The sequence below is a fragment of the Neoarius graeffei genome, chromosome 21 (assembly GCF_027579695.1).
Source record: "Neoarius graeffei isolate fNeoGra1 chromosome 21, fNeoGra1.pri, whole genome shotgun sequence".
Lineage (NCBI taxonomy): Eukaryota > Metazoa > Chordata > Actinopteri > Siluriformes > Ariidae > Neoarius > Neoarius graeffei.
Window position 1 is genome coordinate 46,127,169 of NC_083589.1, and position 13,676 is coordinate 46,140,844.

The 13,676-nt window shown below is 44.7% G+C and overlaps 1 protein-coding gene across 4 annotated transcripts in view; it reads right to left on the reverse strand.

Annotated features, from left to right (window-relative positions):
• rap1b (RAP1B, member of RAS oncogene family) overlaps window positions 1-13,676 on the reverse strand; it is a 441,802-nt gene that overhangs the window by 105,052 nt on the left and 323,074 nt on the right. The window contains exon 1 of one of the 4 annotated variants that reach the window (XM_060903250.1): window positions 8,734-8,815. The exons of the other annotated variants lie outside the window; for them this stretch is intronic. The gene's annotated coding sequence lies outside the window, so the exon portion shown is untranslated. Of the gene's footprint in view, window positions 1-8,733; window positions 8,816-13,676 lie in introns of those variants that run through there. 4 annotated transcript variants of the gene reach the window in all.

The window sequence follows — 13,676 nt, forward strand, 5'->3', positions numbered from 1 at the left end:
CCAATTTTTTTTTTTTTTTTATTGCAGAGCATAACACGTCTTGTCACAGCCACTGCAAAGTCGGGCTGGAGCCGCCGATGGGAAAACAAAACCTAAGCCGAGCACCGTGGCTCTTCGGGGGAGGGCAGAGGACTCTGGCTGTGTGGGGCGTGGCATTACAGTCTAGCTGCTATTGTTTTTCTAAGCAAAGTCTCTGTTCCAAGTTCCTGGCAGTTTCAAAAGCTTATGAAAAACCTACATCATGTCACAGAGCATTAATCTCGCGATAAAAAAAAATTATCGCCGTTAAAATTGAGTCAAGTTAACGCATTAATAACGCGACATTTTTGACAGCACTAATAAATTAGTTGTTTTTACCCATTTTAACCTTGAAATCAGCATTTTAATGATTACCCATAATGCATTGTTTATCGCGCTAAAACGTCATAAGACAGTGGAAATACTACCTTCACGTGGCATCTTTCTCGATGCGTACCTAGAAGCGTACCTAGAAGCGTACCTTCTAGAACATTCCTGGGTGGTCACGGACTGTCATGTAGCCTAGTTCGGTTGTGAAAGTCGCTAGGATGGAGTATTTTCGCGAGTTTAGTGGCAAACTTTTGCGCCGCAATTTCTCTATTCTTGAAATTTGTAACCTGAAACCCTACAAGAAATGCTTCGTAATGTTTGGGATTTTGAAAAATGCTTCTAGCAAGTTTATTTCGCTGTATTTTTCCGTGAAACTTGGCAAAAAAAATCACCCTTAAGTGATGAGCGTGACATTGTTATTTTGGTATGGGTCACGGAGTTAGTTGGAAGCGAGAGAAATGAGAGTTTCTCAACTACAGCAGCACTTCTCACCATAGATGGCTGGCGTATTTCACAGCGTTTGGGATTTACTAAATCGACTAAATCTCTAGATCTACTGAAGCTACGAGGATATAAATCACCAGGATTCTAATTTACTGGGTGAGACGTATTATATATATATTTTTTGAAAGGTTTATTCGCGCTACAAGTCCATGAAAAGTTGGAATTGTTCGTGAAGGGGTTAGTTAGATTTTGGTAGCGTGACGCGCACAACAAGCAAAAGAAAAAAAAAATTTTCTTCCGAATTTCCTTGCTTTATCAAAATTTTTTGATACATTTAAAAGACTGTGTTTATAATATTGAAGCGATTTTTTATTATAGAGAATATTTGATCAAAACTTTCAAAACAGCATTCAAAGTGATTTTTCACGGGTGTAAATGTTACGCGTGACGTCCATAATTACGTTAAATTTTAAGAACTAAAATTCTGTTAAAAAATCTAGATTTGTGCTATCATTCTGGGGTTTTGCTGAATAATACTTTAGGGAGTTCTCTTACAATGCTGAAAATTCAATGAGTTTTGGTGAAATTCTAGAAAAAATATTTACATTTTAACGCGCCTGATAGCGATTGTGCTCACACAGTGTGCTACTCATAAAATAGCGTCAGAGAAGCAACACTTAAAGGTTTTAGGCAAGTTTGAGTTCCTAGTACAAGTACAGCAGACAGGTCACCTACTACGAGATCATCAAAGGAACCATTTTGTACCAAAATCAGATCTCTATTTATTTATGTTTGAGCGGTTTCGTCCGCTGGTCGTCGCTTCCCTCCAGGCCTTGGTTCGCCGTGAGTGATGCCTGTGCTCCTAGCTATGGACTGCAGTGAGCTCGTTGCTCATTTTAACATCGTGGTTGTCCAGCTCTCTGTGCTTTAGTGCTTGGCGTGATGTTCCGAGCGATGTTGCTCGGTGGCGTCGCAGTGGCTGTGCGGGCGGTTTGGGACGTACCAGCGCTCTGCGTGATGGTGCTTCTGTGCTCGCTTTGTGGATCCATGGCGTGGTGTTTCGAGTGATGCTGCCGGCGGCGGCGGGCCGGCTGTGCTGGCGGTGTGGGACTTGTTTTCATGCACCTTTTGGTGGGACTGTGGCTGCTACACCACTGAAATGACATCCTGGCCTCTATTTGGTGGAATTTATTTATTCCCTATAACTGTAATGCGACCTTGGGTTTTGAGAAAGGCGCTATACAAATTGAAATTATTATTATGTATAGCATGCATGGAAACTAACTTGACAATCATGTTTATGCTGTGAAGACGTTCCCATCTCGGATTTATAACGAGGCTGCTTATCCCATGCAATTCAATCACTACAAATGTCCTCTGGCAACAGTACTTAAAAAGCATTTGTTCTTTTATAACATTGCTATTACTGAACATCCAACTTTTTTTTTTTTTCCCGGTTTTCTGTTAACAGAAAGCTTGTGAAGCTCTTCACACCTGTTTTGTTTTCATATAAGAAAATATGAAGTAAAAATAAAGGACATAACAGATATATAATGAGGGCACGGTAATAGTGATAGCGCTTCTCCTACTCACCACCCACAGCAGACCTGCTTTTCCTCGCCTACAAGTTGGTGATGTCCAAGACAATTATATAACTTGTCTAAAATGACCAACTCCTACCACAATCGGCACTCTTCCACAGCGCACAGCTTCACAGCGTTCCGCAGGTCAAAGAAGTGTCTCTATAAGGTGGAGACAACGCTGTGGTGTCCAGTGCTGGCTGCTGTGAAACGCCTGGTGACAAACTGCCGGTTGGGATGCAGAATACAAGAGGAAAATAGGCAGCAGGAAACGAGATCAATACAAACTGACTATGCTCTGTGCCAAATGGCAGGGCATGCGAGCTCGTTCTACAGATGGAGCACAGGAATTAGTTTCTACATGCATAACCTCCACGAAGGCAGCATTTAATCCACGAGTCATCTCTTGGTCAAGTAGCTTGTTTAATCATTATTCAAATATTAGCTTCATAGCTAGAATTTAAGACGTACTTTACCAGCTGTACTTCATTTTCACACACCAATGCTTCTAACCCTTAGTCACACCAACTTCCTCAAATAAGTGCAACATTTAACATCCTCGCACACATGAACAAACTCACCCAAACGACGACTTAGAGACGTTTCAATATGAGAATGAGACATATTTTTAAACTGAACTGGCTTCTGAATGGACAGCCTTCTAACAAAAGTACTTTTCTCCAGCTTATTCTGTTTGGAAGGCCTCTAGAGGGAAAAAAATGGCTGCTGAAAATACAAATCCACCGCCTATAACGTAGAAAACTGTTTGAGTTTATGTCCTCCTCTAAAAATCAAACCGCAAAACAAACTCAACTGAGTGAAGCAATTACTTTGAAAAACGCTTTGGCAATTGCGTACATCAGAAGATTTAAGTGAAACAAAGCATTCTGGAACAAAATTAACCCAAAAAACTTTTTTAAATAATTCTGAATGTTTCCACACTCATCATGATCACACACTTGTCTGCGTAGTTACCAAATTTTACTGCTTGGAAACGTGAAGGAGTCCAGAGCATTCAAATAGCGCACATGAAAGTCTACAGGGAGAAAAGATTCAAAGATCGAAAAAGAGGCACTACGTACACACATCTAATCCCCTTAATTCTTCTTTATATATATTTACACATTCTGACACAGCCACAGCATACATGCCTTAACGAAGACAATGATGAGTGTGTTGCTTAGCTATTTAAATGGTAGAGGTTGTGTGTAACAGATATAAACTGCAGACCTGATGCCACCAAGCTGACAAATAGGGTGTTCACACGGCACATATTTGCATCGATGCTGCACCGATGTATTTTGTTGCGATATATCTTACACCGGTGTAAATTTTGCGCAGCGTTCACACGTCACAAACCTGCTTACTAGAGAGAAGCGTGTTAGCACTGGTGCAGCCCCACTTGCGGTCACACGGCAGTTTCTGCGACCGTGCAATAGTAGCAAAAACTTTATTACTATCATTTCTTTTGATAGTAATAAAGTTTTTATATCATTTCCTTTTATTACTATCATTTCCTATCATTATTACTATTATTTGCGATAGTAATAATGCGGAAATTAAATATGCGCATGCGTGAAAATGTACTTCCTTTTCCCGGTTGTCATGGCATCACCAAGCGCCGGGAAAACAACGTGGATGAAGACACCAGTGTTGCCAGATATTGCTGATGTTTTCCAGCCCAAAATATGTTCAAATCTGCCAAAATGCACTTAAAACCGCCCAATCTGGCAACACTGGAAGACATGTAGTTCTGTTGTTGTTGATATTCGCCATTTTGGAAGTGCAAAATACCAGGATGCAAATTATGCAATGCCCGTATGTAATCAACTCTCCTCACGCGTAGCGAGTCTACCCCTGTAGCGTTCAGACGTCCCATTTTATATCGGTGCTGCCTCGCAAACTAGCATTTACTTCAGAGTAAATTTCTTAAACCACCTCCCGAGCAGGGTTAGATTTGCACCGGTTTAAGCAGCTTTCAGGGGCTACACCAGTATAACTTTGTACCGTGTGAACGCTCTACCGGGGCAGCCCCGGTGCTACACCGGAGTAAAAGTTGCTGTGTGAACACCCCTAAACAAGCCTACATCTAAGCTACTGAATGAAATGACTAACTGAATCACAAGTCAGTCACTTCTTGGTGCCTTCAAACGTGTCTGGTTCCCTCTAGCACACCCAACATGCCTAAATAAAGGAAGGAAAGAATGACAAGGCCACCAGGTTTCACAAGGCCCTTTGGCCTGAAGAGGAAGTGAGCCAACCCCCACCACCTCTTTCTGGCTTTTCCTCTCTGGAGCATCTTCTTTCCTTTACACTCCTCCATTTTCATAAAAGTCCCCATCAAGCAACTTGGTGAATCTTGGAAGTACAGTCAAGTGTAATTTCAGAAGCTCAGTAACCCATTTGTCAAAGCCACAGATAGCATGCTAGTCAAATCACTGGATTCCTATTGTAAATACCCCAATGAGACAGTGATTTTTGGGAAAATACCAGGACGTGTGTATATATATATATATATATATATATATATATATATATATATATATATATGACATACATACATACACACACACACACACACACACACACAGGGTATGCTGAACAAGTAATGCTCCTCATCCAAATCTGAATACTGATTAAGACCGCACAAGCGTGGCGATTAAGGTCTTGTGAAAAATATTCATAACATTCCATACACAAAGAGAATAACGTTTGAACTTTGATACAGGATCCAACTTGTGCACAAATCAAGGGCGTCCCTCTCCAAAAGGAAGTCAGCAGCTCTTCAATTTGTTTTTCCAAAGGAGCCTCTAAAGCAGCATTCCTCTGTGCCCAAGAGGGCTTACTATCACAGGGATTTCCTTCCTCTCACTCCAAGGGGTCAAACTACGGCAGGGCGAGGTCGTCCCACCGGCCCTGCTCCTCAACGATCAGCTGTTATCAGCACGTCACTAGCATATGTTGGTCTTTAAGACGTGTACAAACGAATTAAACATGACACGAACGCTACATCTCTTTTCACCAACGCTGCACAAACAGCGCGATATCAAAAGCGCAAAAAGGGCGAGTCTGTCAGCTGTAAACAATGTCTCAGGAAATGGAAGGGTTGTGTGTGAAACTATCTGCCTTGAACACTCAACATGACATTATCTCTCTCACACTTCCTCAGTTTAAAAAAAAAAAATCTGTTAGAAGTAATAAGCATTCTATAGTCACTAATTATTATTAGCAAACAATAAGCAAAAAAGGGTAACTTTATAAAATCTCAAATAAAGGAGACTTGTAATATCTAGAGAGCGAGAGTTCATTTAAACCCTGAAAGTGTGCCACCATAAAGAAAGAAAGAAAATAACTTTATTCATCACACACTTGTGAAATTCCTCTCTGCATTTAACCCATCTGAAGCAGTGAACACACACACACACACAAACACACGTGAGCAATGAGCGCACACACATACCCAGAGCAGTGGGCAGCCATACTAACAGTGCCCAGGGAGCAGTTCGGAGTTAAGTGCCTCGCTCAATGCCGCCCCATATTAACCTATACGGCATGTCTTTGGATGGTTGGGGAAACCGGAGCACATGGCGGAAACCCACGCAGACACGGGGAGGAGAACATGCAAACTCTGCACAGAAAGGCCCCCGCCGGCTGCAAACCCAGAATCTTCTTGCCGTGAGGCGACCGTGCCACCCAGGATGGCATTAAAAATAAATGAGGCAACAGGATCCTGCTGACCACCTTAAACACTTTACTGATACTTTCATAAGCTTGTAAATAGCACGGAAACTGTACCATCCCCGAAAGAACGAGGTAGCATTTTACCAAAAAAACCCAAAAAACCCTGTACCTTAAATTTAAAGCTTGGAAGAGCAAGTCAATTTGTAGCCTTTTTAATGCAAGTTCCTAGTAGAAGATACACAGGCTATGAGAAAGGCCCCCGCTGGGCTCGAACCCAGAACCTTCTTGCCGCCCAGGATGGCATTAAAAATAAATGAGGCAACAGGATCCTGCTGACCACCTTAAACACTTTACTGATACTTTCATAAGCTTGTAAATAGCATGGAAACTGTACCTAAAGGATGAGGTAGCATTTCACAAAAAAAAAAAGTGTGTATGTACTGAACCTTTAAAGCTTGGAAGAGCAAGTCAGTTTGTAGCCTTTTTAATGCAAGTTCCTAGTAGAAGACACACAAGCTATGAGAAAGGCCCCCGCTGGGCTTGAACCCAGAACCTTCTTGCCGTGAGGTGACCGTGCCGCCCAGGACGACATTAAAAATAAAATGAGGCAACAGGATCCTACTGACCACCTTAAACACTTTACTGATACTTTCATAAGCTTGTAAATAGCACAGAAACTGTACCATCCCCTAAAGAATGAGGTAGCATTTTACAAAAAAAAAAAAAAAAAAATGTACCTTTAAAGCTTGGAAGAGCAAATCAATTTGTAGCCTTTTTAATACAAGCTCCTAGTAGAAGATCTCATCTCATTATCTCTAGCTGCTTTATCCTGTTCTACAGGGTCGCAGGCAAGCTGGAGCCTATCCCAGCTGACTACGGGCGAAAGGCGGGGTACACCCTGGACAAGTCGCCAGGTCATCACAGGGCTGACACAGACACACAACCATTCACACTCACGGTCAATTTAGAGTCACCAGTTAACCTAACCTGCATGTCTTTGGACTGTAGAGGAAACCTATGCGGACACGGGGAGAACATGCAAACTCCACACAGAAAGGCCCTCGTCGGCCACGGGGCTCGAACCCGGACCTTCTTGCTGTGAGGTGACAGTGCTAACCACTACACCGCCGTGCTGCCCTAGTAGAAGATACACAGGGTATTAGAAAGGCCCCCGTCGGCTGCGAACCAAGAACCTTCTTGCCGCCCAGGACGGCATTAAAAATAAAATGAGGCGACAGGATCCTGCTGACCACCTTAAACACTTATAAGCATCTCATCTCATTATCTCTAGCCGCTTTATCCTTCTACAGGGTCACAGGCAAGCTGGAGCCTATCCCAGCTGACTACGGGCGAAAGGCGGGGTACACCCTGCACAAGTCGCCAGGTCATCACAGGGCTGACACATAGACATAGACAACCATTCACACTCACATTCACACCTACGGTCAATTTAGAGTCACCAGTTAACCTAACCTGCATGTCTTTGGACTGTGGGGGAAACCGGAGCACCCGGAGGAAACCCATGCGGACACGGGGAGAACATGCAAACTCCGCACAGAAAGGCCCTCGTCGGCCACGGGGCTCGAACCCGGACCTTCTTGCTGTGAGGCGACAGCGCTAACCACTACACCGCCGTGCCGCCCTAGTAGAAGATACACAGGGTATATATATATATATATATATATATATATATATATAAAATGTGTATGTACTGTACCTTTAAAGCTTGGAAGAACAAGTCAGTTAGTAGCCTTTTTAATACAAGTTCCTAGTAGAAGATACACAGGCTATGGGGGGGGAGAAAACAAGATAAGGGTACCATCCGAGTACCCTTTATCAAAAAGCCATGTAAAGAACCTTTAGGGTGGACCACAATGACTACAGGCTATATATATAAAAGGGAAAGCAATAAACAAAAAGCCTGATGTGTTTGGTTTAAACCCCACAGCTGTTAATGTGCAGTTGTGGAGCAGAATTGTGCCATTTGTGTGTAGAATAAACCGGACTTGGCCTGAGAGCTGAACTAGGTGGGGCCGCTAATCAGACACTCAGTCAGAGCAGGGCACTGCGTTCCAGAAAGGCATGAAATAAACCTGCCCGGAAGCTCACCACGACTGCGAGACGCTTATAAATGTTAACAGAGCGACACAATGTAACGCAGGAGCTTTCATTCGTTGCCATTTAAACGCTGTGAGGCTTCACACGCCCAGCTCCGCTTACACTAGTACAACAACTTTTCCATTTCCGCTCCAACTTCCACACAGCGGCGGATAAAACAGCGTCAACAATTCAAAGCCCGGGTTTTCACACCATACACGGACACGCTGATTAAAGTGTCCCGCTTCACACCGGCAACCCCGGCCGGAGCTACACACGGACACAGCGGCGTCTCTGAAACGGTACGAGTTGAAGTGTTTCACTCAGAAGCTCCGCCATGTTCTCGCCGTTTGACCTGCTCTTCCGCAAAGCGCGCGCTGGTGGTGAGCCGGTCTCCTCGCGCTCGCTCTCTGTGCGTGCGTGCGCGCGTGAGAGCAGCTCGCGCGCCGATCAAACGCACGCAGTGGAAAAACGAAAGGCCGCTCGCGACATCCGGGTCTGTCCTGACAGAATTACACATTTCGAATCCCCTTCCCAAAATACAAACTGACACATTAGAAAAGCCGACGGATCCGGTACTCACAAGATTAGCTCCAATCCCCGTTTGCTCGCTCTCTCTCTCTCTCTTTGCTCAAGCGTCTGACGGGTTGGAGTTCGACGTGACGTCACGGCCCCGCCCCCGATGCGCCGTGCCTGCTAATGGATCCGGAACAGGATCAATACAAAAGCGTACTAGGGACATGTTGGAACTCTCTCCAAAGCTTAATGTGTCTCAGCAGCCGAACAAAAAGATGACTATTTATTTGAGTGGAAATTCATCTCATCTCATCATCTCTAGCCGCTTTATCCTGTCCTACAGGGTCGCAGGCAAGCTGGAGCCTATCCCAGCTGACTACGGGCGAAAGGCGGGGTACACCCTGGACAAGTCGCCAGGTCATCACAGGGCTGACACATAGACACAGACAACCATTCACACCTACGGTCAATTTAGAGTCACCAGTTAACCTAACCTGCATGTCTTTGGACTGTGGGGGAAACCGGAGCACCCGGAGGAAACCCACGCGGACACGGGGAGAACATGCAAACTCCGCACAGAAAGGCCCTCGCCGGCCCCGGGGCTCGAACCCGGACCTTCTTGCTGTGAGGCGACAGTGAGAACCACTACACCACCGTGCCGCCTGAGTGGAAATTAAATTCGGTTTATGTATATATATATATACACACACACAGGGTATGCTGAACAAGTAATGCTCCTCATCCAAATCTGAATACTGATTAAGACCGCACAAGCGTGGCGATTAAGGTCTTGTGAAAAATATTCATAACATTCCATACACAAAGAGAATAACGTTTGAACTTTGATACAGGATCCAACTTGTGCACAAATCAAGGGCGTCCCTCTCCAAAAGGAAGTCAGCAGCTCTTCAATTTGTTTGTGTTTCGGGGCTCGAACCCGGACCTTCTTGCTGTGAGGCGACAGCGCGAACCACTACACCACCGTGCCGCCTGAGTGGAAATTAAATTCGGTTTATGTAACAGAAAGCATATTATTATTATTATTATTATGGTCTCCTCAGATGAAATGGTGGTGTAGTGGTTAGCACTGTCGCCTCACTGGATTCGAGCCCAGTAACCATCCAGGGCCTTTCTGACTGACAGTTTCCTACACAGTCCAAAGACATGCAGGTTAGGCTAATTGGTGGCTCTAAATTGACTGTGTGTGAATGGTTGTTTGTGTCTATGTGTCAGCCCTGTGATGACCTGGCGACTTGTCCAGGGTGTGCCCCGCCTTTCACCCGTAGTCAGCTGGGATAGGCTCCAGCTTGCCTGCGACCCTGTAGAACAGGATAAAGCGACTAGAGATAATGAGATGAGATGAAATTTGGTTTATGTAAACAGAAAGCATATTATTATTATGGTTTCCTCAGATGAAATGGTGGTATAGTGGTTAGCACTGTCACCTCACTGGATTCGAGCCCAGTAACCATCCAGGGCCTTTCTGACTGGGTTTCTTCCAGTTTCCTACACAGTCCAAAGACATGCAGGTTAGGCTAATTGGTGACTCTAAATTGATCGTGAGTGTGAATGGTTGTTTGTTTCCATGTGTCAGCCCTGTGATAAGAGCTGGGATAGGTTCCAGCTTGCCTGTGACCCTGTAGGACAAGATAAGCGGCTACAGATAATGGATGGATGGATGGATGGATTATGGTCTCCTCAGGTGGCATGGTGGTGTAGTGGTTAGCATTGTCGCCTCAGTGGGTTAGAGCCCAGTGGCCAGTGAAGGCCTTTCTGTATGGAGTTTGCATGTTCTCCCCGTGTCTGCATGGGTTTCCTCTGGTTTCCCACACATTGACCGTGAGTGTGAATGGTTGTTTGTTTCTATGTGTCAGCCCTGTCCCCTTGTCCAGGGTGTACCCCGGCTATCACCCATAGTCAGCTGGGATAGGTTCCAGCTTGCCTGCGACCGTGTAGGACAGGATAAGCGGCTACAAATAATGGATGGATGGATGGATTATGGTCTCCTCAGGCAGCATGGAGGTGTAGTGGTTAGCACTGTCGCCGCACAGCAATTAGGTCCTGGGTTCGAGCCCAGTGGCCGGCGAGGGCCTTTCTGTGTGAAGTTTGCATGTTCTCCCTGTGTCTGCGTGGGTTTCTTCCAGTTTCCCACACAGTCCAAAGACATGTAGGTTAGGCTAATTGGTGGCTCTAAATTGACTGTGAGGGTGAATGGTTGTTTGTCTCTGTGTGTCAGCCCTGCGATGATCTGGCGACTTGTCCAGGGTGTACCCTGGCTCTTGCCCATAGTCAGCTGGGATAGGCTCCAGCTTGCCTACGATCCTGTAGAACAGGATAAGTGGCTACAGATAATGGATGGATGGATGGATAAACAGAAAGCTGAGTATTTGCACATTATTATGGTTATTATTATTATGGTCTCCTCAGGTGGCACGGTGGTGTAGTGGTTAGCACTGTCGCCTCACAACAAGAAGGTCCTGGGTTCGAGCCCAGTGGCCGGTGAGGGCCTTTCTGTGTGGAGTTTGCATGTTCTCCCTGTGTCTGCGTGGGTTTCCTCCGGGTGCTCCCGTTTCCCCCACATGAAGTGTAGGTTAGGTTAATTGGTGGCTCTAATTTACCGTTGGTGTGAATGGTTGTTTGTCTCTGTGTCAGCCCTGTGATGACCTGGCGACTTGTCCAGGGTGTACCCTGCTCATAGTCCCCACCTCTCGCCCATAGTCAGCTGGGATAGGCTCCAGCTTGCCTGCGACCCTGTAGAACAGGATAAGCGGCTACTGATAATGGATGGATGGTCTCCTCAAGCACAGGTTCTGGGTTTGAACAAACAAGCTGACCAGTGGGTATCTTTCTGTGTGGAGTTTGCATGTTCTACTTGTGTCTGTGTGGGTTTCCTCCCAGTGCTCCAGTTTTCTCTCACAGTCCAAAGACATGAGGATTAAGTCAACTGGCGACTCGAAATTGCCCAAAGGTGTGAATAAGAGTGTGAATGTCTGTCTGTCTCTCTGTGTTAGTCACACAATTGCTGGGTTTCAGCCACATGACTTTCCTTAGCGGTTCTACCGGAAGTGAAATAGCTGGTGGTCTAAATGGCTGCCGTAGTGCAAACAACTAGCGATAACTTATAGCTGGTGGTATGCACATAATCTAGGAGCCACTGCTCGCTTTAGATATATTCAGAAGATTGCTATGTGCAATGGAATCGGCCCCTACAGTCTGGGAAAGAAGGATTTGTCATACAATCTTGAAAACTACCCTTCAGTCAAGTTCAACATCTCGAACTATCTGGTGTTCCAGACATCCTTCTACACCACAAATCAAATGTGGAAGAGTATGGAGGCTTACAACTTTTTTGTATTTGGCTGGGTAAAGGACCTTGATATGAAGTCGCTGCTGAATGAATCCTGTATTGTTTTTGCCAGTGTAAGTCTGTTTTTTTTAAGCTTTTCATTTGCATCTTTACAACGAAGCGCTACAAGTTGAAGTGTAAACAAACAACAGTTCACTTGATTCTCACTTGTGTTGGCTCTTATCTCTCAGGTAAATCATTCACAAAGTTCATCAGAAACCCCTTTAAAGACCTGGATCTTAGTTAAACAAGACGGAGAAGTGATCACGGCGCATTGTAACTGTACGGCTGGGGGAGAATTTTGTTGCGACCTTCATGCATATAGACTTTGTGAGGAGTAAACAAAGAAACAGCTGGGGACTTTAGTGCTTCGTGACTAAAAAAGTCCTGTAAAATAACATCACATAGCAAGAAAAGTACTTGGAAAACACTAAGGACATACTGTAGCTGAGAGGGATAGACAAACCTTTCACCAAGTGATCACTGCAAACTCGAGCATGCTTCGACTCGGTTCCCTTCGATTTCAGTGAGAGGTTCAAAAGCCACCTTTCTCAACGTCTTTTTGTGAAATCCTGTGTTCGTTCAGCCTTTTTTATTAGTTCACAGGGAACCCTGCAGAAACTTTTATCAGTTTCACAGTTTGATCGATACGAACAACCTAAAACAACGCAAGCGTAAGGCATTTTTGATGCGAGCAATGCACCTTCTCCGTACAAACGCTTTGTCAACTGAGCTTTGGTAGACCACCAGCTAAAGTTTGAATAATTAATGAGGCGGATGTGACATCACGTGAAACCCAGCAATAGACTGGCGACCTGTCCAGGGTGTACCCCGCCTTTTGCCTAACGTCAGCCAGGATTAGCTCCCACTCCCCACAACCATTAATGGATAAGCAGTATCATGAATGAATGAATGAATGAATGATCTTCCCACTTCCTCCCATCTCCTAAAAAAAATCATTCATCTTCATAACCTCTTTCAATAACCACCTATTTGGGTGAGATGGTGGTACAGTGGTTAGTACTATCACCTCACAGAAAGAAGGTTCCAGGTTCAAACCCCATGGCTGACAGGGGCCTTTCTGTGTGGAGTTTGCATGTTCTCCCTGTGCCTGTGTGGATTTCCTCCACAGTTCAAAGGCATGCAGATTAGGTAAAATACCCAGCCACTGGGGTTGAACAAGACAGTGCATGCTTAGTGTTGGTTCCAAGCCCAGATAGACTGGGGAGGATTGCGTCAGGAAGGGCATCTGGTGTAAAACCTCTGCCAAAAAGAAGGCCCAGTGTAAGATTAGCATGCGCTAAATTGGTTATTAACCTTCTGAAAATAAATATATATTATTTAGCAGCTTAAGGTTGGTCCGTATCATGAAATACCGTGACCGAGGTCTTGAAAATACTGACCTTGGCCTCTGGGCTGAGGTCAGTATTTTCAAGACCTGGGTCACGGTATTTCACGATACGGACCGACCTTAAGCTAGTAAATAATATATTTATTTTTTTCTTTACCAAATTCTAACAGAAAATGAGAGCGCCTGAAAGTGAAACCATATTTAGAACAAACCTGCTACAAGCTCGTTTTCGGCTTTCTCCTGAAATGTTTTCTTTTATTTCGTCTTCATCAGGGTAGTAAAACTCACTTTCACTGTGAACACTGTCGTTATC